This window comes from Carcharhinus amblyrhynchos, chromosome 27 (genome assembly GCF_965287045.1).
Source record: "Carcharhinus amblyrhynchos chromosome 27, sCarAmb.v2.hapA, whole genome shotgun sequence".
Taxonomy (NCBI): domain Eukaryota; kingdom Metazoa; phylum Chordata; class Chondrichthyes; order Carcharhiniformes; family Carcharhinidae; genus Carcharhinus; species Carcharhinus amblyrhynchos.
The window spans coordinates 15,680,848-15,706,592 of record NC_137350.1 but is presented as its reverse complement, the minus strand read 5'-3'; the positions used below and the strand labels follow the sequence as shown (position 1 = coordinate 15,706,592).

At 39.0% G+C, this 25,745-nt stretch overlaps 1 protein-coding gene across 6 annotated transcripts in view; it reads left to right on the top strand.

Moving 5' to 3' along the window:
- Positions 1 to 25,745, top strand: part of LOC145359145 (speckle-type POZ protein) — a 117,853-nt gene that overhangs the window by 21,023 nt on the left and 71,085 nt on the right. For 3 of the 6 annotated variants that reach the window (XM_080213556.1, XM_080213560.1, XM_080213559.1), the window contains exon 2: positions 18,797 to 18,886. The gene's annotated coding sequence lies outside the window, so the exon portion shown is untranslated. Of the gene's footprint in view, positions 1 to 9,782; positions 9,888 to 18,796; positions 18,887 to 23,313; positions 23,358 to 25,745 lie in introns of all 6 variants that reach the window. The other 3 variants (XM_080213557.1, XM_080213558.1, XM_080213562.1) reach the window with 2 other exon arrangements.

Sequence of the window (25,745 nt, the reverse complement as noted above, 5' to 3'; positions counted from 1 at the left end):
TCTGGAAAACTTATTCAAAACTGGTTGTACCAATTTACCCAACCATTTGGTCAATTGTGCAGAACCTTTCATTGCTCAAACGATGGGGATAAAGAAACATCACTTTTGTGTCTTTGTTTTGATGCATTCTTCAGAGCAACACCTCTACCAATAAGACAACCAAACAATGCTTTCTTCTCATGCCGTATGTAATTGTTTCCCCTGACATTGGTATTCTTGCGATTGTCTTGATGAGATTGACAGACAAAAACTTTGACAATGTCTTTTTTCAGTGATACTCCAGTTCTGTACTGCCAAACGAATATAATTTACTCAGGCATTGTAGAGCCTTAGTCTGGTGAATTTTTTTTGTTAACTTTTGAAGTTAGTTTGGAATGTTTCTCTTCCTTTTATTCAAATTCTTGGTCATGCTAAAGATATCTTCCGACATATAGTGATTTTAAATGTTATCACTGTTCCTAGTTATATACGCTACTGTTTTACCCTTATTACTGTTAGAAATAACCCCTGAGCTCCAAAGCTTTCTTCAGATGCAGTTTTTAAGTCAGTCCTCTGCTTGTTGCAAGTTAGTGAAAATTATAAGTGATCTGCAACATGATTGGCACTCATTCAGGAAACAAAACTGTCAGATAAGGAGTCCTCAAAGAAAAGACAGGTTGAATTAATTAATACCTTATTAATATCTAATGTATCGTAATGTGGTATTATTGAAGTTGCACAGTCCAGCGTTTTTAAAAATCCTACTGGTAACGTTGTCATGTATAAGGTAGTTAGTTATAAAATGTGCAAACAGTGCTAGGACTGCTGGCATTTCTGAATTGCAAAAAACAGTCAGTAAGTGAATAGTGTCTCATGCAGAAAAAGGCAATTTGAACAGAGCTAATAAGGGATACATCTGTGAATGAACTAAACTGAGCACTAAAAATCTTATGCACTACAATAAATGTATAAAAAAAACACAAAGCTATAGTTATTTGGAGACTTGTAAATCTACCCTCAGTTTTTACTGGCAGGGCAAAGCTACGGAAGACTTTCAGCTTTGCTTAGAAATCACGTCCATGGTTAAGTTGCAAGTCGGTCAATAATTCAATAACGTGCAAATTCTTTGAGTTGGTAATGTACAACAGAAAGTATTTAAGCGTGAGCACTTCCACTTAGTAAAAGAAGTTAGAGCAAGAAGTCTCACAACACCAGGTTAAAGTCCAACAGGTTTATTTGGTATCACGAGCTTTCACAACTACTTCAATTCAAACCAACCTGTTGGACTTTAATCTGGTCTTATGAGACTTCTTACTGTGCCCACCCCAATCCAACACTGGCATATCCATATCACTTTAGTGGGTATTCGTATCATTTGTATCTTGGCCATTGTTCTTACAAAAAAACATTAACAATACACTGTACAGCTGTGAATAGTTATTCTGCCAATGTATTAGCACAAATGTTAAATACAGTAATGATCTAGATGCACTAAAACTGCTAATTTTCTGTTTCTGGAACTTCTTAAAATACAAAGTTGTGCTTTTTGGACACCAAATGAGGGGCCCAGATTTTCTAGTCACTGTTGGATGGATGCACCTAATGCTGGCTGCAATTTAATCTGCCTTTATAGTATTTTATGTTGGAGCCTTTGCACTTTGCAATGCTGGCTCCAGCAGGGATACAGGGATGAACGCAGCAGTCGAGAGGCCTAATGTTAAGTGTAATTCCAGCGCAGCCAGATCACTTTCCTGTCAAGAACTGAAGTCATGTCCCTTAAGTTCTGTTGTTTAATTCATTGAGTGTTTCAAGTGGAGCTGTCAACATCTGAAATTGCAAAGCATCAGCCTCCTCTGCCACCAACACTTATTATTTTCTCCCTCCCTCATCCTCTGACTGTGTTCAAATTATCCTCATCCTGACTATGTTCAGTCCTCTTCATTTCCCTCCCTCATCCCATTGAAAATGCTCAACCCTTTTCTTTGCACTCCAAAAACTGCTGACTGTTCTGAGATTGATGCACAGGAGTCAGATTCCAAAAAGTGAATTGGGAACGGGGATGAGCGAGTGGGTGTATGCTGACCAGGGCTGGTGGAAGGTGAGGGTTGTGCAGTCTGTGGTGAGGGGATAATTGGGCAGGGAGGTGGGTGGTGGTGAACATTGTGGAGTTAGTTGGTTTGCTTGGAGTTTTGCTGGTTTTATATCTGTGTGCTAAAAAATTCACATGAGTCTTTCTTAAAAACCAGAGACTGCTTAGGACAAACAGCCCAAAGTGCCTGTGGTTCCCAACTCCTGATCCCACTATCATTGGAATCATGGAGTTTCCACATTGTAAAACTGCAGTTGGAACTTTTTTGTGTATGTTGAGATGGGGACCTAGCGTGTGTTGATGATGAGTTGAAGGTCTCTTCCCATATTGGAACATTTGGGCCAAAGTATCCCATTAACATGTACAGAATGTATTATGGCGTAGTGTATCATAGATTATTTAACCTAGTCGTATTAGTGTGGACAATGTAGTCAGTAGATTTAAAGCCTGATCTAAAAGCCTGCTGGAATGGAGCTTCAATTTTATGTTAGAGTACATTAAATATTTCACTTGGAACAATATAGTGACAATTGATCATTGTTAGGATAATATACTACATTAAAAGCAAAATACTGCAGATACTGGAAATCTGAAATAAAAAAAACAAAATGCTGGAAAACTTAGCAGCTCTGGCAGCATTGGTGGGGAGAAAAGCAGAAGTAAAGTTTCAAGTCTTGAAAGACACAAAACATTAATTTTGTTTATCTCTCCAATGCTGCCAGACCTGCTGAATTATTCCAGCATTTGCTGTTTGCATTTGATCTATATAATGCATAGTAGTAAATATTTTGCTGTGCTGTACAGTTCCAGATAGATTTATCTTCAGAAAATGAAGTGTATAAATGTTACATGGAACAGGGGTTCAGTAAAAAAAATCAGAACTTGACCTCACCAAATCTTATCTGTCTTGTTTTTTTCTACTCCACTGTCTTTTTAAAATAAACAAAACGTTTAAATATTTTTCCCACAGTTTTTTTAAACCTAGTTGTCAATTTTGAGATTAGCATTGTCCCAGATATACTCTCATTACAGTTACTCAGTTAACCATTTGGGTGGGAACAGTTAGAGTAAGGATCTAGATTCTGTTTCGTGAATAGCTAACCCCATATGAGGCTTTTCATTCAATTTTCAGTTAAGTCAACAATGGAGTAAAAGAAGAAACATTAAAGTAACTTTTATTTCAGCTATAGGCTGAGCTTTGTTTCATAGATCTGGCAGGTAATAAAGTTTACATTTGGATAGTACTGTTTAGCTGTCACAGGTTAGGCCTGGGTTTGAATTATTATGATGTGGAGATGCCAGCATTGGAGGGAGACCAGAACACTCCACTCACCTGACAAAGGGGCAAACCGCGAAAGCTTGTGGGTTTACTATCAAATAAACTTGTTGGACTTTAACCTGGTGGTGTGAGACTTCTTACTTTGAATTATTATTCAAGTTTGAATAGATTTTGTCAGAGTAATCATGTGCCTTTTGTGTCCTTTTTCAGTTAATTAAGTAGCTAATAAAGATACTAAAATAAATTTCCTACAAGATCACATTGTAGTAAGTGCTGCTTTTCACTGCATGTGTTTGGCACCTCCTTAAATGGTGGATTTGCTGACCTTGTTGCCAATTTGAAAATCTTGACCAATCTGATTTATTACTGGCTTAGGTTGATGGACTCCCGTTGTCAGTGGAACATAACCAATGTTTCTACTGAACGACACAGCTTTTAAAGCTTGTTAAGAAATGAATTAGTCAGTAAGGAAGATAAGAATGAAGGCACAGTAGGCCATTAAGACCATTGAACCAGCTCCATGTTTTGTTCACTATGAAGCTCTATCTTTATTGTAATTCTGTCTTTTCTCCATAATCCCTTAATGTACTTATTTTCCAATTAAATATTTATCGCCTTTATAGCTGTCTTAATTAACTTTGCATCTGTGGCCTTTTAGAACTTTTTTTTCATTTTCATAGCCATTTGTAGTAACACATTTCTATCTGGATTTGCTTTTAACTAGCTTAACTGGAATTTTATGATATCCCCTCTTCTTGGCCTACAGGAGACAGTCATTTCATTCCTAATCTGTCAATATTCTTATTTGAAATGCCCCAATCATATGAAACTCCAGACATCTCATATCTGATGACTATAGCCATTTACTTATGCCCTTTTTGTGCTGAGTTCCATCATCTCGGTGTTTATAGTGATGTGCTGCTAGATTGTTACTGACATCTCATACATTTTTCCTGTAGTTGGGTAAATTGGGAGCAATATAACTTTTCAAATGTAGTTTGTATTGTTCCTTTCTGTTACATGCTGTGAGGAGGTCTCTTGTGATGTTTGAATTTTTTGATTTTTGTTTTAATGTGAAAACTAGGGTAACCAAACATTCAAAAGTCAGAACTAGTCTGTGGAAGGGATCGTTTAAGGTGAGAGGCCATATGGTGGCACCTGGAATATGTCCTGCCAGAGTTCACAATGCTATTAAGTCATTGGTTGAATGTGCCACTTGATTTTTGGATCTAATGGGTTGCTGAACCGGCTGGGCCCTTACGATTGCCCCGTACTGCTGTCAGTTGCCCTCACAAGCACCCATTCCTTAAAGGGATAGGTGTAAATAAAGTTAACATGGCTGAAGACATGGTTGGAAAACAGAATTATGCAAAACTTTCACAATTAGAGCTATCTCGCTGACGGCTATCTTGGTGAAAAAAATTGGCTCTCAGCTCCTTCTGTCACTGAGAATGATTTCTGCACATGTGGGATTGTCCTGGCCCAGCCACTTAACAATTGGCGATTAGGCGGCCATTCCATTTCGGGCTGCAATGCAGTGTAGCGCAAGAGGGTTTCTTTTGGGTTTACCAACAGTGAACAAAGTGTGAGTTAAAGAGGAGAGGAAGTGAAGAGAAGCTGATGCTGTATGAAAAGGCAAACATGCTGATGGAAATCTGTGGTTTATTAAGAGGGAAAATCTGCAAAGTGAGAGATTGTTATTTTGAGCTAATAGTCAGGATATCAAGAAAGTAGCAGCAAAATCAGGATTTACTGCAAACTGGCGTTAATGGCTACTTTTCCTGGCGATCGCAATTCTTTTGATCTAGAACTTCTTCCCAACCAGTCCTATGTTTTACCACTTAGATTATCACTCTTAAATTCAAAGTGAATGACTCAACGGGGTGCATTAAAACTGTATCCACCCTATTTCATATACTGGTTTAAGATATGCTTTCTTGGCTCGTTCTTCTTTATGACTGACCATGCAACTTGAGTTTGTTTATTTATTAGTGTCACAAGTAGGCTGACATTGCAAATGAAGTTAATGAAAGTCAGCTAGTTGTCACATTCCACAACCTGTTTGGGAGAGAGAATTTGGCATAACCAATGCACCTAACCACGTTTTTCGACTGTGGGAGGAAACCGGAGTACCTGGAGGAAACCCACGCAGACATAGGGAGAATGTACAGACTCCGCACAAACAGCGACCAAGCTAGGAATCAAGTCTGGGTCCCTGGCGCTGAGGCAGCAGTGTTAACCACTGTGCCGCCCTGATCATCAATTCGGATATACACTGCTATATTCCCATATACAAAGGAAGGAGCTGGATCTCTAATATTGATCTGTGCAGGACACTACTGCCCCACTCTTGTCTTTATTTATGTGAGATATTTGTACCTTGCCTCCTTGTTTATTTGCAGCATTTATGTTGAATTTTTCTTTACCATCTGGTTATGTCTGCATAAGTAGAATTGTGATCTTGGCCTAAAACAGAAAATGCTGGAAAATCTCAGCAGGTCTGACAGCATCTATGGAGAGAGAATAGAGCCAACATTTTAAGTCTGGATGATGCTTCAAGGGTCATCCAGACTTGCAATGATGGCTCTATTTTCTCTCCGCAGATCTGTCAGGCCTGAGTTTCTCCAGCACTTTGTTTTTGTTTCAGATTCCAACATCTGCAGTATTTTGCCTTTTATGTTAGTGTGGTCTTGACCTTTTGGGTGCGGGGTTAATATTTAAATCTCTCTTTGCACTTAAAACATTTCCACTGGCTTGTCTTTGAAACTGATAAAATGTTGATTTTGTTTGTATCACTTAATATATTGAAAAATGTAGTTTGGCACATTGATTTGGCATTATGCCATGGAATTTTGAAAGCATTTTGTCTGATTCCTCCTATGTTATGAGAAGAGAGAATGGTGTTGAGCTGCTATTTTGTCTTGGGGAGGACAAAGTACTTCATTCTTCAGGTTACTTGTTTTCTGACTATTGAATAGAAGTGTCTGAACATGTCACTTATAAACTGCAGATTAAGCTGATTTTTGAGAAAGTAGATCAATTTTCCTTTTGTGGAAAATGTTGCTTTTTTTGGGAAGTATTATTCAAATTCTTAAGTGAATTTTATTTTGTCGTGCAAAGTGGTAAATCTTTAATACTTATCTGATGCTCTCGACTCTGATTTTGCAAGGCAGGTTTCACATTGACATACATGTAGTTGTGCTGTGCGTCTGGACTGGCATTCCGCTCTGTACTTGTAAGTTTTAGACAGGATTCAAGACTGAATTCTGTGATGTTCAACTGACTTGTAAGTAGTTTGGAGGGTGGGGGGGGGGGGGGGGGGATGGAATAGAATTGAAAGGTAAGAGAAAAGGTCCATACTAATATGGTCCCCAGTATTGATCTCTCTGGGATACTGTTTTCTTATCAGTTTTTCTTAATGCTGCATCTTATGCCAACAAAATCTGCAGTATGCTGCCTGAAAGGGTGATGAAAACAGAATCAATAATAACTTTCAGAAAGGTATTGGTTAAATACCTGAAGCAATAAAAAAAATCCAGGGCTCTAGGGAAATGAAATTGAAAACAGAAAATTCTCTACGTACTCAGCAGTGGCTAGTGGCATCTATGAAGAAAGAAACCAAGTTAATGTTCTGATGAAAGGTTATTGACTTGAAACGTTTACAGTTTCTTCCACCACAGATGCTGCCAAATGTGCTGAATATTTTCAGCATTTTCTGTTTTTATTTCAACAACAGCAGTATTTTACTTTTGTACAAGGGAATAGGACTAGTTGGATGCTCTACAAAGGGTGAATAATCTCCCCTCTGTCTTATAGTTTAAAATACAAACACTATGGGTTGGGCAATTCTGTAAAAAGACATTCCACTTGAATGTGAAATTTAGTAGTTTAAATATTCATCCTTGCGTTATTCTATTGTAGTTTTGGATTTAAAACATTGCATATACATGTTGTACAAAACAGGAAAGTAATGCAACTATGAAACCAAGCTGGTAATGCTTTTAGGAGGACACACACAATTTTGGGTTATTTCTTTATTTGTGACCGTACTGTGCCTTTATGAAGTGTATTTTAATCAGGTTTTAGTCAGTAGTGGGTGAGTGGAAGATTGGGAGAGGTTTAAAAATCAACAAAGAATGACTAAGAAGTTGATAAAAAAAAGGAAGGATAGACTATGAAGCTGAACTAGCACTAAATATAAAAAAGGACAGTAAGAGTTTTTACAAATATATAAAGAGGAGGAGGCTGGCTAGAGTGAATGTTGGACCCTTAGAGGATGAGAGGAGAGATTGTGGTGGGAGATGAGGAAATGGCTGAGGCCTTAAATAAGTTTTTTGCCTCGGTCTTCATGGAGGAGGATGCAAATAGTTTGCCGGATATTAAAGATAGAAGGATGGTAGGAGTTGACGGCCTGAATGAGATTACTGTCACTAGAGAGGTAGTGCTTGATCGACTAGCAGGACTGATGGTGGACAAGTCCCCAGGACCGGATGGAATGCATCCCAGGGTTCTGAAGGAGATGGCAGAGGTGATTATTTACCAAACTTCGCTGGATTCCGGGGAAGCGTCAGAAGATTGGAAAACGGCTAATGCTATGCAGCTGTTTAAAAAAGGTAGTAGACAAAAGGCAGGGAATTATAGACCGGTTAGTTTAACGTCTGTTGTTGGAAAAATGCTTGAATCTGTCATCAAAGAAGAAATAGCGAGGCACCGAGAAAAGAATTGTTTGATAGAGCAGATGCAGCACGGATTCGTTAAGGGGAAGTCGTGTTTGACAAATTTATTGGAATTCTATGAGGATGTGACTAGTGCGGCAGACAGAGGGGAACCGGTGGATGTGGTGTTTCTCGATTTTCAAAGGCGTTTGATAAGGTGCCGCACAAAAGGTTGCTTCAGAAGGTTAGGGGGCATGGACTTGGGGTAAGATGTTAGCGTGGCTAGAGGATTGGTTGTCTAATAGGAGGCAGAGAGTTGGTATCAATGGGTGCTATTCTGATTGGCGGTTGGTAACTAGTGGAGTGCCGCAGGGATTGGTGCTGGGGCCTCAGCTATTTACCATTTTATATACGTGATCTGGAGGAGGGGGCTGAGTGTAGGGTGATGAAATTTGCTGATGACACAAAGATGAATGGAATATCAAATTGTGCGAAGGGTGTGGAAAGTCTGCAGAGGGATCTGGATAGGCTGAGCGTGTGGGCAAGGACCTGGCAAATGGAGTACAATGTTAGCAAGTGTGAGGTTATCCACTTTGGCAGGAATAATAGTAGGAGGGATTACTATTTAAAGGGAGAAAAGCTGCAGCATGCTACAATGCAGAGGGGCCTGGGGGTCCTTGTGCATGAGATGCAAAAACCCAGTCTGCAGGTGATCAAGAAGGCGAATGGGATGCTGGCCTTTATAGCGAGGGGGATAGAATATAAAAGCAGGGAGGTCTTGCTGCAACTGTACAGGGCACTGGTGAGGCCGCAGCTGGAGTACTGTGTGCAGTTTTGGTCACCGCACTTGCGCAAGGATATTTTGGCCTTGGAGGGAGTGCAGAGGAGGTTCACTAGGCTGATACCGGAGATGAGGGGGTTAGACTATGAAGAGAGACTAAATAGACTGGATCTGTACTCGGAGTTTAGAAGGATGAGGCGGGATCTTATAGAGACGTATAAGACAATGAAAGGGATGGATAGGGTAGAGATAGAGAGATTCTTCCTGCTCAGAAAGGACAGCAGGACTAGAGGGCACAGCCTCAAGATAAGGGGGGTGTAGTTTAGAACGGAGTTGAGGAGGAACTTCTTCACTCAAAGGGTGGTGAATCTCTGGAGTTCTCTGCCCGTTGAAGTGGTGGAGGCTACCTCGCTAGATATATTTAAGACAAGGGTAGATAGGTTTTAGACAGACAAGGGAGTTAAGGGTTATGGGGAGAAAGCAGGAAAGTGGAACTGAGCCACTTCAGATCAGCCATGATCTTATTAAATGGCGGGGCAGGCTTGAAGGGCTAGATGGCCTACTCGTCCTCCTATTTCTTATGTTCTTCGCATGTTTTTCAGGCAGCTTGGAAGGTTGACTCGCAGGCTGTGAAGATAGCCTGGATCTCAAGTGACATTTTAATTTAGTACTATTTTATCTGTAACTAGTGTCCTCTAGTTGTTACTGAAGCTGTATAATGGACATAATGTTTATTTTTAATCTGGCCTACTGCAGTGTCTTGGGGTTTTATCCTTTTGGAATTGCCAGATGGAACATGATTGACAGGTTAGGTGATGTCAGTTTTTTTCCACAAAGTCCAAGGTTTTAGTTTCATTTTTCTCTGATGCTGTTTGGGCTTGAGACAGAAAACAGTGTCTCTGGTTTTCCCCTCTCTCTGGAGTTGGACATTCTGTTTGAGTTGCTGTTAGATGTTGATGGAGGCGGACAGTGTTTCTGATTTTCTCTCTTTCTCTCCAGAGGCTTTTTGGAAAGTTCCAGGACTGGGAAGCTTTAGAGTTTTAATCCAACATTCAAAGGAACAATTCACCACAGGTGTTTAAAAAGCTGAAAACCCAGCATCATGTGAGCATATTGCTTTTTGTACGAAGTGTAAAAAGGGATGTATGTTTGTGGAATGTTGTTTGACTTGGAACATATATAGCTAGCTGTTAAAGTTTATACTGTATTATGTTTAATTCTTGTAATTGCTAAAATTTATGTTATATCTTTTTATTACATTTTAACTGTGTTCTTAAATAAACTTTGATAAAAGTTTCCTAGTGGATCACTTGAATCACACCTGGACTGAAACATCTTATGTTCACCCATGCCAAATTTAAATGTTAAAAACTTGAGATTCAGACTACCTTCACAGCTTATGAGTCAACCTTAGCTTATTATTTAATTTTTCAAATGTTTTTTCTTTGCTATTATGCGTTCTTGTCAAACTTCAACAACAAGAATCCACTTGATTTCGTGTGTCTCCTATTAATTGAATTAAGATTCTGTCTTTTTCTGAAAAACAGATATCTCTGAAATCCAACAGGGCTTGGTCCTGCATTTTTTGGTTTTGAGACACTGTATACATCTTTGCCTAAAGAAAGTGTGGCATGGTAGCATCATGGTTAGTACTGCTGCCTCTCAGTGCCAATGACCTTGGGTGACTGTGGAGTTTGCACATTCTCCCTGTGTTTGTTTGTATTTCCTCTGGGTGCTCCGGTTTTCTCTCTGTCCAAAGATGTGCGGATTAGGTTGATCGGCCGTGCTGAATTGTCCGTTAGTGTCAGGGGGATCAGCAGGGTAAATGCATGGGAGTACAGTGACACTACTTTCTGTCTTATAGAGTGGGATTGTTGTTGGTGCAGACTGATGGGCCAAATGGCCGCCTCTTGCTTGGATTCTTTGCAAGTGCCAGGCATGTTTCATTTCGTAGTGTCATTGCATTCAAGTCTGAAGTTTCAAATCCTACTCCAGAGGCTTGAGCATAAAAGCAAGTTTGAGCACAGTATCTCGGCTGACATTCCAGTTCAGTATTTCCCATAGGCTAGTTCATAAGACCGCACCTGAATTTCTGAAACTGTAGCAGTTATATTTATTCCACATGTTGATTTTTTTTAGGGAATAAATGACCTCATGTTAAATGAATAAATTTGATTGCAGTCTAATTTAATAAATTTTAGTTGAGTAACTTAATGAAATAAATTTAAATTGAATCAAATAAATTAAAATGTTGTGATTTATAAAATGAAGCTACTTATTTAGGGAGCAACATAGAGTGCCAAGATGAGAGTTGAATTACGTTCTAGTGTTACAGTCTGATTCAGTTGTCAAGGTCAAGGTTAAGAATGTTTCAGTTTTGTACTGGATTACTTGTCCTGCTGCTTTGTATTGTGCGTCAGCAAGGGCAAAGTTGTCAGTGTGATTGAGCAGTAATGATTGCATATGCATGCAGTTCAGAATGGCAACACTGAGGGCAATAATGTTTGCATATACTTAGAGGCCAGAAAAATTGTGCATGTATAAAGGCCCAAAACATATTACTATGAAAGGCTAATAGAATAACCCTGGCCTGTGAAGAAGGAATGCCCAAGACACTTGGGAGTTGCTCATTGTATTATATGCCACTTTGGATTTGTTTCCACTCTGAAAATGAGAAGACTTTTATATGAATAATATAAATTTTACTTGTAGGAATGTTTTTTAATAGTGGACGAAGAACCAACCTGATTGCTGAAAATGACTTGCGGCTGTAATTCCTTTTTTAATAATAGTGAAATGAGAGACTTTGAAACAACAATTTTCATTATTTAGTAAGTGTGATCGTTGAGCCTTTCTGATTTATGCCAAATTACATAAGATATGCATTACAGAAATTGGCCATTTGGCACAAATGGTTCATGGTTTATGCTCCACTTGAGCCTCTTCCCATCTTTTCTCATTTAAATCTACTATTGTAACTATTTATTGTCTTCCTCCTCAAATATTTTGTCCAGCTACCTCTTAAATGATTCTATACTGTTTACTTCAACCACTCTTTGACTGTAACGTCCACAGTTATCACTTTTCAGGTGAAGAAGTTTCTTATTCCCTAATGGATTTCTTAAATAAATAGATGGAGTATAATTACTGAGTTTGTTATTATAATAGAGATGTTCAATAATTGGTGTTTTAGATCAAGAATTTAATCTGAAATAATTCTCTCTCGAAAGGTTGTGTAAGGTGCTACATTATACGCTAATGAAACATTTAGATCATTTTGAACGCTCTTCAAAAATAAATCCAAATGGACCTGATGGGTCAAGAGGATTGTGAGACTTATTTATTGAATACAGATGATTAATGAGCCTTTGTTGAATTGCCTGTGGGACTTCAGCTGTAATATTTATAAATTCAGTAATTGTTTCTTGTAGGGTAAAAGAGAAATAAACACTGCTATATGAGTAAAACTTTTCTGACATTCTTCCATAATTCTTGGAGTGAAGTAAATTTCAATCTGAAATTCCTTTTGTGAAATTTTCGGTAAGAAGTTGACCTAATAAATTTTAAACTAAACCAAGGTGCTTAGTAAATAACAAGTTCAATGTACAGTGACAATGCTAAACACTGACCACCATTTCTGGTACTTGACTTTGAGTCTAGTTTATCACGTTATTTGTTTCCATTTTGGATAGATTTGTGTAGCTATAGCACAAAATAGTAATTAGTATCACAATCACCATTTCAGTTGGTCGTGACTGAGATGGGAAATAAAAATCTAAAGTGTAGTTGTAAATGCACTTGAAATTGGTGGAGAGAGAGCTTTACTTTGCATCTGTCTGTGCTGTGTCTGACCTTGGAGCACATGATGCTGACGATGGGCAATGAAAAAAGAATATTGTTTCATTTCCTGGTGTTACTAGTCCTTGCCTACATAAGTGGAAACGAGGAGAATTGGAGTGAACAGTGGAGTTTCCAAACTAGTCTGAGTGAGACTGTTAAATGAACAAAATAGTGAATGAATAATTAATATTCCCCAAAAGCTGATTGTCTGTGATATCTGAAAATGATATGTGACATGGTTTCGTTTAATTGCAGGCATATTTATCTCTTTGAAATCCTATTGCTGAACCAAGCTGTGACCTGAATTCCTTTCCCAGTTCTACCTGCAATAGTAGCATTTCAAATGGTATTAATTACAACAGTTGTTGAAATTGTGAAGGACTATTTATAGATTTTCCACTAAGTGTCTTAATATGCAAACATATGAATTAGGAGCAGGAGCAGGAACAGGCCCGTCGGTCCTTATGAGCTTACTCAATATTTAATAAAAGCATGACAATTCTGGTGGCAACCTCATCCCCACGTACCTGTCCATCCTTGATAATTTCACTTCCTAGCTTATCAAGACTAAACTGCCTTTTCAGGAAGGAAGTTTCGTAGAGACGTAATCCTCTGCGAGAGAATATTCTCCTCATCTGTCCTAAATGGGAGACCCCTTATTTTTAAACAGTCGTCCCTAGTACTTAATACTTGCAAAAGAGAAAACACCTCTCAACATTTACCCCGTCAACACCCCTCAGGATTTTGTATGTTTCAATCAAGTCATCTATTACTCTCAACTCCAGTAGCTGCCAATCTAACCTGTGATTTTTCCTCATAAGACAACCTGCCCAGTGAGGTATTAGTTTTGTAAATTTTCTCTGAACTGCTTCCAAGATATTCACAAACTGATACCATACACTACTTCAAATTTGGTCTCACCAATGCCCTATATGACTAAAGCATAACCTCCCTACTTCTGTATTCAATTCCCCTTGCAGTAAATTGTAATTTATTAGCTTTCCTAATTACATACTATATCTGCATGCTAATCTTTTGTGATTCATACACTAGTATCCCAAGATACCTCTGCATTTGAAAGCTCTGAAATCTCAACATTTAGATAATATGCCTTTTTATTTTTCCTGTCAAAATGAACAGTTCTTCCAATGTTATATACTGGAGTATGTGTTTGGATGTGGCAGCTATTACAATAGCAGTCAGATTGAAAAAGAATATACGTTAGATTTCAAGACGACTAACTTGAAATATTTCCATAATAAAGTAATTAACCAATTATCATTATTTTAGAAATTAAACAGTTTGAATGTCAGCTTTAACTTGCTTAAATTGTGATAATAGTGGAGTTCAATATATTGTGAATGCAGAATCTGGGGAAAAACTTTAGTAATTGACATCTGAATGCTGCTTTATCTAGCTGTAAGTCTTTGTAATAAATCAAACTACTTCCATAATGCTTTGAGATAGGGTCTGTTTGGGAGCAGCAGAGAAAATTCATTACTTCCTTTTGTAAACACCAAACTGCTTAGGAAAATCAAAGTATTTTATAGAATTTTCACTGAACTACTATTGAATATCTGTTTTAAGTATAAATTTGTATATGTTTACATGTTTTGAAACATAGAATCAGAGAATCCCTACAGTGCAGGAGGAGGCCATTTGACCCATTGAGTCTGCAATGATCATAACCCCGCTCAGGCCTTATTTCCATGGCCAATTAACCTAACCTGTGCAGTTATTGAAATATTTATTTAAAATTCTGATTAGTAACACGTTTGCAGTTATGATGTTAGAAACTATTCTAAATTACTTTCTAAAATCACCATGTCACAATTTTGATAAAGAAGCATTTTAAGTTTGGCTGGTGGTGTAATCATTCCTATGATCAGTATGGAATTGCAGCATTTGTCAGTATTGTTTTTCTTTAGAACTTTCATATGCAGCATGGTGGCACAGTGGTTAGCATTGCTGCCTCACAGTGGCCAGGGACCCGGCTTGCGCCATTCTGTGTGGAATCTGCATGTTCGCTCTTGTGTCTGCATGGATTCCTCTGGGAACCTCTGTTTCCTCTCGCAGTCTGAAAGATGTGCTGGTTAGGTGCATTGGTCATGCTAAATTCTCCCTCAGTGTACCTGAGCAGGCACCAGAGTGTGGCAAGTAGGGGGTTTTCTCAGTAACTTTACTGCAGTTAATATAAGCCTATTTGTGACACTAATGAATAAAAACTTAAACTTCAAACAAAAAACTTTTGAATTGCCACTTACTTTGGCCTTTTATGCTTTTTGCAAAGTGAATCCAATAAAGTTGTTAAGCATTTTGCTTTTAAGGGCAAAAATAGGTAGGGTTGTGTGCTGTAGGAAGGAGGAAATGAATTGTTTAAAAAAATCTGCTTGAAATATTGTAAATCACCTTTGTCCATCACTCATCTTATCAGGAAGTGTACACTTAAAGCAGTCAGAAATACTAGCTTGTGAAGTGCAGGGTAGGAGCCAATTTTTTTTATTGTCTTTAGTGTTGTTCCTAGCTCAACGTTTGAAGTTCAGTTTTTAAGTCATTGAAATATTGTGTAAATCTTCATATAGGCCACTTTTTGCAAGCTGGTCGGGTATAGGCAAAGCGATCTGTCATCACACCTTTTGGCAAATTGTCCATAGAGTTATTATGTTTGTTTATTAGTCACAAGTGGGATTATATTAATACTGCAATGAAATTACTGTGAAAATCCCCTAGTAGCCACACTCGGGTGCCTGTTCTGATACACTAAGGGAGAAATCAGCATAGCCAATGCACCTAACCTGCACATCTTTGGATGTGGGGGGAAACCAAAGCACCCAGAGGAAACCCATGCAGGCACGGGGAGAGCATGTAGACTCCGTACAGTGACCCAAGCCGGGGAATCAAACTAGGTCCCTGGTGCTGAGAGGCAGCAGTGCTAAGCACTGCCACTGTGCTGCCCTCAAACACTACTCTCGAATTTAAGTGTGCAATCTAGGTAGGCACTTTAGTGCAGCAAAAATACTTAAGCATTGTTAGAAATGGTATTCATCACCCAAAATGTTTCACCTGATAGTTGCATTGCCTACTATTAGTTGGTCAAATGATGCATGTTCTCAGAGTACTGATAAATGCTTATGTAAGGGTTTATTTTTCGGTTTTAAGGAGGAAAATAAGCTGAACGTATGGGATGTAGGGCTTTAAAATAGAGGCCTAAATAATGAAAATGGGTTCCTTGTGATTACATAACCTCTGTGTCTCAAAGAAGAAAGAAAAGTACAGCACAGGAAAAAGCTCTTCGGCCCTCCAAGCCGGCACTGGTCATGATATTGCCTTAAGTAAAACCACATATGCTTATGGAGTCTGTATTCTTCTATTCCCATCCTATTCATATGTATTGCCTGTTAAATACTGTTATCGTACCTGCTCCTTCCCAGGCAGCGCGTTCCAGACATTCACCAACCTTGTCTCTCAGATCTCCTGTAAACTTTTCCCCGTGCACCTTAATCCTATGTCCCCTTATACTTGATTTTTCTATCTGAGAAAAGAGCATCTGACTGTACATTCATAACCTTGTAAACTTCTACCAGGTCACTCCTTAACCTCCGTCATTCCAGTGAGAACAAACCGAGTTTATCCAACCTTTCCTCATAGCTGTTACCCTCCACACCAGGCAACATCCTGGTAAATCTCTTCTGTGCCTTCTCCAAAGCATCCACATTCTTTTGGTAGTGTGGCGACCAGAATTGTACACAATATTCTTACTAAGGTTCTGTACAGCTGCAGCATGGCCTGCGAATTATTATACTCGATGCCCCGACAGATGAAGGCAAGCATATCTACTTGACTACCTTATCCACCTGTGTTGTCACTTTCTGTGATGAATGGACATGTACGCCCAGATCTCTCTGCCTATCAGTACTTCTAAGGGTTCTGCCACTTACTGTATAATTCCTACATGTATTGGACCTTCCGAAATGCATTATCTCACACTTGTCCGGATTAAACTCCATCTGCCATTTCTGTGCCCAAGTCTCCAACCAGTCTATATTTTGTTATATCCTCTGACAATCCTTTCACTGTCTGCAACTCTACCAATTTTTGTGTCGTCTGTGAACTTACTAAACAGATCAGCTACATTTTCCTCCAACTCATTTATGTATACTATGAACAATATAGGTCCCAGAACTGATCCCTGTGGAACAACGCTAGTCACAGCCTTCCATTCGGAAACGTATCCCTCAGTACCTTTTAAATAGGTGCCAAGTCCTAGGAGAGGGGTGCAGAGGAGATTTACTGGAATAGTACCAGAGATGAGGGACTTCAGTAATGTGGAGAAATTAGAGAAGCTGGAGTACTCTCCCTACAGCAGTGAAGGTTAAGGAGTGATTTTATTTGAGGAATTTCGATAGAACAAACGGGGAGAAATGACTTCCCACTGGCGGGAGCTGTGGTAACAGAGGGACACAGATTTAAGATAATGATCAAATTATCTGAGGTTGGGAAGAGCCGGGGTAGCAAATAAGAGTTTGCAGAGAGAGAGGTGCTGGAAGTGTATTCTATAGTAACTTTCAAAAGAGGATTGGCTATTTCACTAAAGGGGAATTTGTAGAGCTCTGACGCAAGAGTGGGTGGGGGTCAAAGTAATTGGATAGCCCTGGGAAGAAAATGGTACAGCCACAACAGACCAAATGGCTCCCCCAATATGATTCTAACTATAAAAGATATCCCATTTCTGCTGTTGTTTGGTATAAATATCTTATTGTGTCACAGATACCCAGGGTAGGTACCAAAGGTTCTTGGGGTTTGTTGAGGTGAACTGAGAGTTGTAACAGGGCTGTTAAGGTAGCGCAGGACTTCAACATTTTTGAGATAGCAAGTGACCCCATTTTGACCTAGTTGTGTGCCGGTATTTTAGATGGGATCAGGCTTGGCTGTAGCAACATCAAATCCCACGCGCATCTGTGAAGAATAACTATTTTGGCAAGGCGCTAAAGGGTTGCTTCTGCAGCTATGGCACCATGTTGACCTCAGTGAAAGGGTTCATGCTAGAAGTTGAGGTAAAACTCCCTGAAGTGACACAAATGACAGGCCCTGAAACCTGTACAGACCGAGACGCACACGCTCGAACTGCCCCAGTAGCAGTTGAATTACGACATGCAGTTGTTACTTTGACAGCAACAATAAACATAGGCAAGGCACTCCATTTTTTCTTGTATTTATCATCAATTAATGTTATTTATGCAATAATTCAGAGAACTAAGTGAAATGGTGGACCTGACTAAATATAAACGGCAAGTTGTGGATTGTTTCTAACAAAAAATGATGCCGCTACAGTGAAACGTCTTTGCAACATGTACAAGATTAACCTTGTAGACTATCTCCAAGGAGAATATAAAAACTGAAGAAACAGACTGTCAATTTTGACCAATAGTGTTATCACAAGAACAGTATTGGAACTATTGTAAGCTTGTTCTCTCAACCACATTCCTGACCAATCCTGAAAATATCTGTTTATTCCTGAGAGTTTTTATGAACCATTTTTCTCCAACTGAAAGCTCCGGTTTAAATTGTAGGCATCTCATCTTGGGAGTTAAGAGCATTGAACGTGGCAATGTTCCTTTGATCTTTTTGGGATAGCTTAAAATAGTAGCTATTAATTGTTGGGATATAATTTTTTTTGTTTTATTTGAATAGGACATAATTGCAGCAGCTTTTTACCTCAGTTTGTTAAATGTAGACTTGGAATTTTCTGCAACACACATCTCAGTCCCAGTAATCATTTGGATTGTCAGTGTGCTATTGCCTCATCGCTAGAAAGGGACGAAGTTCTGATGAAAGAACCATCCTCTCTGGCTGTTTCTGGAATATCAGTATCTAGTTTAAGTGTAACAGTGGTGGCTTTGGAACTGAATGCTTGCTGACTCTTGGTTGCAGATAGCTTGATGATCAAAACGGGAAGAAACCTGTTTTTCTTAGAGAAAAGCAGAACTCTCCTTCTGAAAGGAACTTTTCTTCTTTCATTAAACATGGCCTGAATTCACATGCCGAATGATTTCAGATGTTTTTACCTTGGGTTGCTAAGTTACTATCTTGCATGACTAACACCCATGGACAAAGTGCTTTTAATATAAAATGAAATGGAGCCAGTTCAGCAACTTTTTGTTTTTCTTTTACAGGCATGGTTCTATCTGAATATTGTGGTGAAGAAGTTGCCCACAGCAAATTATTTTGTTGAAGTACGCAAATACTGTGATTAATCAGGAAAGGTGAGTTTTATTCCACTGAAAAAGGAACACCTCATTATAATTGAGGATTAAGTAATTTATGACAACTCACATTTATATGTATATTAAATATGTCTTCAATACATTTGTGCTTACAACATGTCAATATGATTGATATGCCCTTCTTGCTCTAGTTGATGTAGTATATCTTTTTAAGTCATGATTTAATTATTGAACTGTCAACCTTGATCATTTGTGAAGTTTTTTTTAGTAAATTCATCCCGATCTGTTCTATACAGATGAGTGTTCCTTTATTTGAAATTACCCTTAGCAATGAAGATGCTACAAACCAATATTGAAAACTCAGAATAGACTGAATTTCTCTCATTTTTGAAAGATGCCTATCTCATAGGCTACTGTATTCTGTTGCTATGAAAGCACACAATTTATAATCCAAAAACATCAGCCTAACATTTGTTGGAAAAATATTAGCAAGTTCTAGCCCTCCACCAATAATAATAAAAAGTCAACAACATTTGCAGTGATAAAGAGACATGTTATGAGTTGTAGTTTGCCATAAATTGCTGGATGTTTTACATTGTTTTGACATTTAGCCTGGCAAAAAAGGAGCTTGCCAAAACCTCGCAAGTGTCACGAAAGTACTAGCTTTGAGAATTAATCTTGCTGCAGAATTTAAGGCTAGTACTTCATTTTGTAAGGACCCTGTTAATTTATCCTGACCTGCATCTTGAGATCCAGAAAAGTAGTAACTGAAGCTGAAGTCTCAAACTTGCAGTAGTAAATTGTTCCTCATGATTTTTAAATTAACATCTTAAAACAAACACTTCCTTTTCTGTAGTCTGTTTTTTATCTTCTCACAACCCAATCTTTTTTCCCTCTTAATTTCTCCTTCTGTGTCTAATTTAATTCTAATTCACCTATTCCCTTTTCCTGTTTCTTTCTCTGTCCTTAAATTGAATTGGTTTAGGATATAGATCATTGGACTTGTGACGTTGAGGTGAAGTTGCACTGTTATCAATTAGTGTTGCAGAAATAATACAATACAAAGGAAAGATGCTTTCAGTAATCAAATATGGAGCTTCATCCTTTTTGGAAAATATTCAGCTTTGTGACCAAGGTAGTTAGAAGATTTGAGGATAGTATTAATATTTTGATTTGGTATACTATAATCAAAAATATTAATTGAATGGTGCTGTTTATCAAGAGAGCTTATAACATAAGTGGGGAAGTTAGTTGTTAGGTTTAGGCAAACTTCATCTGGAATTCGGTTTTAGACACCAAACCTCAAGAAAGATATCAGCTTTGGATGGGGATCAGCCCAGATTCCCTTAAACCAAGGCTTAAAGAATTATGAAGACACAAAAATTGATCTGAATTCCTCTAAATGTAGCAAGTTGAGTTCGAATTGAAGTAGTCAAAATGATTTGTTAGAAGATATGCAAATAATTTGTTTTCTGTGGGGAATCGAGCACCATCTTAATATTGTAGCTTGGTCATTGAGGAAACATTCCTTCAAAAGGATATGCAAATCTGGAAGCTCCTCCTCTGCCCACCCCTCAAAAAGAATGCCATGTAGATTGGATTGCTGAATATTTCAGGACTCTGATCTTTTGTTAAGCATGTTGAGGGTGTGGTGAGTAAACTGAGGTGAAGTACAGATCATCCATGTCTAATTGAATGATGGAACAAGTCTCAAGGGGTTGAATGGAATTCTCCTGTTTCTATTTGTGTCACACCTTCAGTTTTAGTGTTACCAGCCGACACTGGTCTATACACGACCAGGAGGAAAATCAAAAGATATGAGAATCATATGAGCACAAAGCAGCTATAATTAAAAGCTTGCTGTGGAGTGCACTTTTAAACAAGTACTTTTAATATCATTGCCATGAATGTTTAGGAGGTAAAAATGTTACATTTTTAAGTATGGTCCTCCTGAGAGAGAGTGAGAAACAGTAGTCTTGTTTACTTGTAAATCTGATGTATTGGTGGTGTTGTAGAACAGACGCGACTAAATCCGTAACAGCAATGTGCATGATTTTATGTCTGCCCAAATTTTACCATGCACTTGAATCATTATAAAGGGAAAACAGGGCCTTTGCCTTAGAGAAAGGAGTTGACCATGGTATATCCCTGAAAGAGAATCAAGTTAAAATAGTGCTAGACCATACATTAAGTTAACTGCTGCTAGAGTGGATGGTAGATTTTTTTAAAAGACTACTTGTTTCTTTTGTCAGTAAAATAGTTTGTGTTCTTTTTACTCCTGTTTGTTTAATTTCTGCAGACCTATCGGTTATTTCTGAATCCAAGCCGCCTAATGTGGTTTGCTGATATTACCATCTTCAGAAACAGCTTGGAGAGAAAAATCAAATGCAACAGTGCAAGTAGTTTAAAATTGTCACTACAGAGGAGGAAAACTGAAGGATTACAGATTTGTAAGGGATATATGATCACTGACGAGAAGTGATGTGTGAGGAATTAATTCACTGAAGTATCCTGAAATGTCATCATATGGGTGATGGTGTTTTGAGGGACATCTGTGCTGTTTCAAAAATGATATGAATCAAATCCTACTGGAGTAGTATTTATTGTCAGTTATTAGACTGCTTTATTGACCATTTGGGATACACTTTACTTGACTTCTGAACAAGGTTGATTATTGCAGATTGTAACGAAAACTATTGCAGACCCGAAAAAAGAAATGGAGAATTTTATTTTTGACCAATAACTTTTTTTGAAGTAAATGACACAAAATTGTTTTATTTTATGTGTGTGTTTTGTTTAACCTATTTCTGAAAGTGGATAATTCTTAAAAAAAACATTGCAGTCAGGTTAAAATTATTTTTGTCATAAATATTTTGAGCAACTTTTCATGTAGAATGAGCTCTAGTTTTGAGGCAAGGGTCTTTCATGTGTGAAGTGAACATGTTGACCACTGCACTACAGGTGCTCAAAATAATAAGGGGTTCTCAGTCAAAAGATTTTTGGCTCTCTTTGGTAAAATTGCAATTATTTACAAGATTTATTCCTGTTCCTTTTAATGGAATTCATTCGCCAAAATTAATACACACTGCTTAATATCAGTTACTTTATTGATTGAATTAAATCTGAGACTTTAGAATAAATCTTTGGTAATAGATTTCAGAAAGTATTCTATGCCGTTGTCCCAGTCAGACCAAGGCCTACGCAAAAGGATATTTGATATCATTTTGAACTGCAGGCAACGCTGGTTATAAATTGATTATAATAGCTTCCCATTTGCTTAACGCTTTTAAGATGCAATAAAGTGCTTCATAACTTGTGCCATGTTTGAGAGATTTGAAAACCTATGGATCTAAATATTTTTGACTAACTTTGCTGGTAGAAGTAAGTGCTTTCAATTTTGTGACCACAGTGCAGCACAATTCTATCTCCCATTTACTGAGAAATATGTTTAAGCAGACAAATCTTCAGCCTGTAATGTTGTTGGACTGAATGTCAGGTTACTGAACCTTTTGAAAGATTAGATCCAACCTGTACTATGCAAGTTGTAAGTTGACTGGATCGCAACTTTGGACAGATGTTCTGAAACCTGCTGCCTCACATGGATTTATCAACTTGGTAGATGTGCGTTGTGCTGAATTTCAGGCTGTGGCTATGTTGTTAGATTGCTGGAGGCCATTCCAATTTGATTAGCATCTAACAGTGATTAGCACAGCAAGATGCAGACTACATAGACTGAAGGAATGTGACAATATCTAGTGCGTGGGACAAATATTGAAGTTAGTTTTGTTCACATGCACCAACAAGAAAACTTGTGACATGTTCAACCTATCAAGGCTCCATCTATCCTCCCTCAAGTTCCTGAGATCAGAGAAAATTTCTGATCTAGTACTGTTGAGGAAGTACAAGAAATAGCACATGCACGCGTTTGAACATGGTTTATAAAGCTCTCGATTACTTTCTTTCTATCTTCTTTCCAGTTGTGTGTAAAGCTTTGAGCTTGAGCTTTTGGAAATACTGGATCAGGAAACATGAGAAATTGCTTATGGAAGGGAAAGTTCTGAGGGTTATTTGTGTCTGATCAGGGTCTCGCTGTGTGTTTGTAGGATCTTGCCTTTTAAGTTTTTGGGATGTGCTGATTGTGTCATGATGTCTCTTGTCTATACTGAGGTCTAATTTCTGAGTATCTTATACATTGTGTATGTTTTTTTAAATTCTTTCATGGGTTGGTGAGCATTACTAACAAGGTCAACATTTACTCATCTCTAATTGTCCTTGAGAAGGTGATGGTGACCCTATTTCTTGAAATGGTGTGTGTACATCTGCAGTGTTGTGAGGAAGTGAGTTCCTGAATTTTAATTCTGCAACTGAGGGAATACTGATAGAGTTCTAAGGCAGAATGGTGTGTAATATGGCTGATACTTTCAGGTGGTGTTCTTCACGTGTGACTGTTGCCTTCGTCCTTCTAGGTGACAACAGTCACAAGTTTGGAAGAGACTGTCAAAAGAACCTGGTGAGTTGCTGCAGTACATCTTAAAGGTAGCATGCTACCACTGTGTTAATGGTGGAAGGAGTGAATGTAATTAATGATCTCGTAGTTAAGGATCCTCTAGAGAGGAGTGATCTTAGCACTGTAGAATTTCAAATTCAGTTTTGAGAGTGAGGAACTGGAGTCCCATGCTATCATTCCGAAGTTAAACAAAAGTACCTATGCGTGAGGATAGATTTGGCTCTGGTAGACTGAAAGAAGACAGTTGATGAGAATGGCAGATATTTAAGGAGATGGCCAATTCCTCCCAAAAAACACACATTCCAGCGAGGAAGAAATATTGTAAGGAGGGAAGAAACATCTGTGGCTAAGCAAAGCAATTAAAGATAGCATAAAGACAAACGCAAATACTAAGGCATACCATATGGCAAAAGCCAGTGGTGGGCTGGAAGATTGGACAACTTTTAAAGATCAACAAAGGGTTACTAAAAGTAGTAAAAAGAGCAAAAGTAACTTATGTAAATATAAAAAGATATCAATATCTTCCAGAGATATATAAAAGCAGAGTGGCTAAAGGTAGTGTTGGACCCTTGGAGGATGACAGGGGAGTTAATAGTGGGGAACACAGAAATTGTGGAGACACAAAATCAATGTTTTCACAGTGGTTGACGCTAGTGCCATGCCAACGGTAATGGGTAATGCAGAAGCTGTAGAAAAAAGAGAACTTGGAACAATCATTGTTAATAGGGGAAAATGCTAAGCAAACTATAAGGTTAGAAGGCAGACAAGTCCCCAGGGCATAACAAAGAGCAAAGAACAACCCAGCACGGGAAACAGGCCCTTCAGCCCAACGAGCCCGCGCCGCCGCATCCTCCTACACCTACCCTGCCCTGTGTGTATGTGAGTGGAACCCCTAACTTAGCCAGATTCAGGGGAGAATAGTGTCAATTTGGTATACCAATCAGCCTAAGAGCACATCTTTGGGGTGTGGGAGGAAACTGGAGCGCCCGGAGGAAACCCATGCAACCACAGGGAGAATGCACAAACTCCCACAGACACAGGCCTAAATCCATGTATCTGCACAGCTTAGCAGTGCTAGTCACTGAGCTGTTGCGGCGCCCGTCTACTGGTCCAGGATTAAGCACACACACCGACACTAAGTACTAGGCCACTCCGGAACCTCCAAGAGCAGCCCATGCACGACCCACCGTGTGCATGCATCTTGTTTGACAACAAGGTGGACCAACACCTGTGGAATAAAAAGACAAAAACGTTAACATGTAATTCTACATTTCCGGTGTCGTCCTGAGGCTCTGACCCTATTTAATACCCTCTACTATAACCCTCCATCCTTGTTTCGCTCATGTGTCTATCTAAGTAAACCTTAAACAAGTCCAACGTGCCTGCCTCCGCCACCCTACTCGGTAGCGTGTTCCATACCCCCACGACGCTCTGCGTGAAGAACCTTCCTCTCATATCCAAATTATACTTCTCCCCCCTCACCCTTAGATCGTGACCTCTCGTAATTGTCCCCAGTCTAGGGAACAGCCTGCCACTATTGACTCTATCTATTCCCTTCAGTATTTTATATACCTCTATCATGTCCCCCCTTAATCTCCGTCTTTCCAAGGAGAAGAGTCCCAGTTTCTCCAACCTTTCCTCGTAACTCAGTCCTTCCATGCCAGGCAACATCCTGGTAAACCTCCTCTGCACTCTGTCCAGAGTCTCCACGTCTTTCCGGTAGTAAGGTGACCAGAACTGGACGCAGTACTCCAAATACGGTCTAACCAACGTTCTGTACAACTGAAGCATTAGACGGCAGCTCCTATACTCTATACCCCTTCCTATAAAGGCTAGCATTCCATAAGCTTTCCTCACGACCTTCTCTACTTGTGTCGCCACCTTCATAGACTTGTGAACCTGCACTCCCAGGTCCCTCTGTATTTCTATACTCCTAATCGGCCTACCTTTTATCACGTAGCTCCTCTCTGCATTATTCCTTCCAAAATGCATCACCTCGCATTTGTCAGGATTAAATTCCATCTGCCACCTATCTGCCCAATATACCAACCTATCTATATCCTGCTGTGTCACCTGACATTCCTCCTTGGTATCTGCCAATCCTGCCATCTTGGTGTCATCCGCAAACTTGCTGATCACACCACGTACGCTCTCTTCCAAGTCGTTTATATATACTACAAAGAGGAGAGGTCCCAGTACTGAGCCCTGCGGCACACCACTGGTCACTGGCCTCCAGCCCGAAAAGGTCCCCTCGACAACTACTCTGTCTCCTATTGCCCAGCCAGTTTTCAATCCATCTAGCTACCTGTCCTTGTATCCCATGTGCCTTAACCTTTTCTACCAGTAGATGTAGGCATGATGGCTTACATCTGGGGTTTTAATGGAAATGGC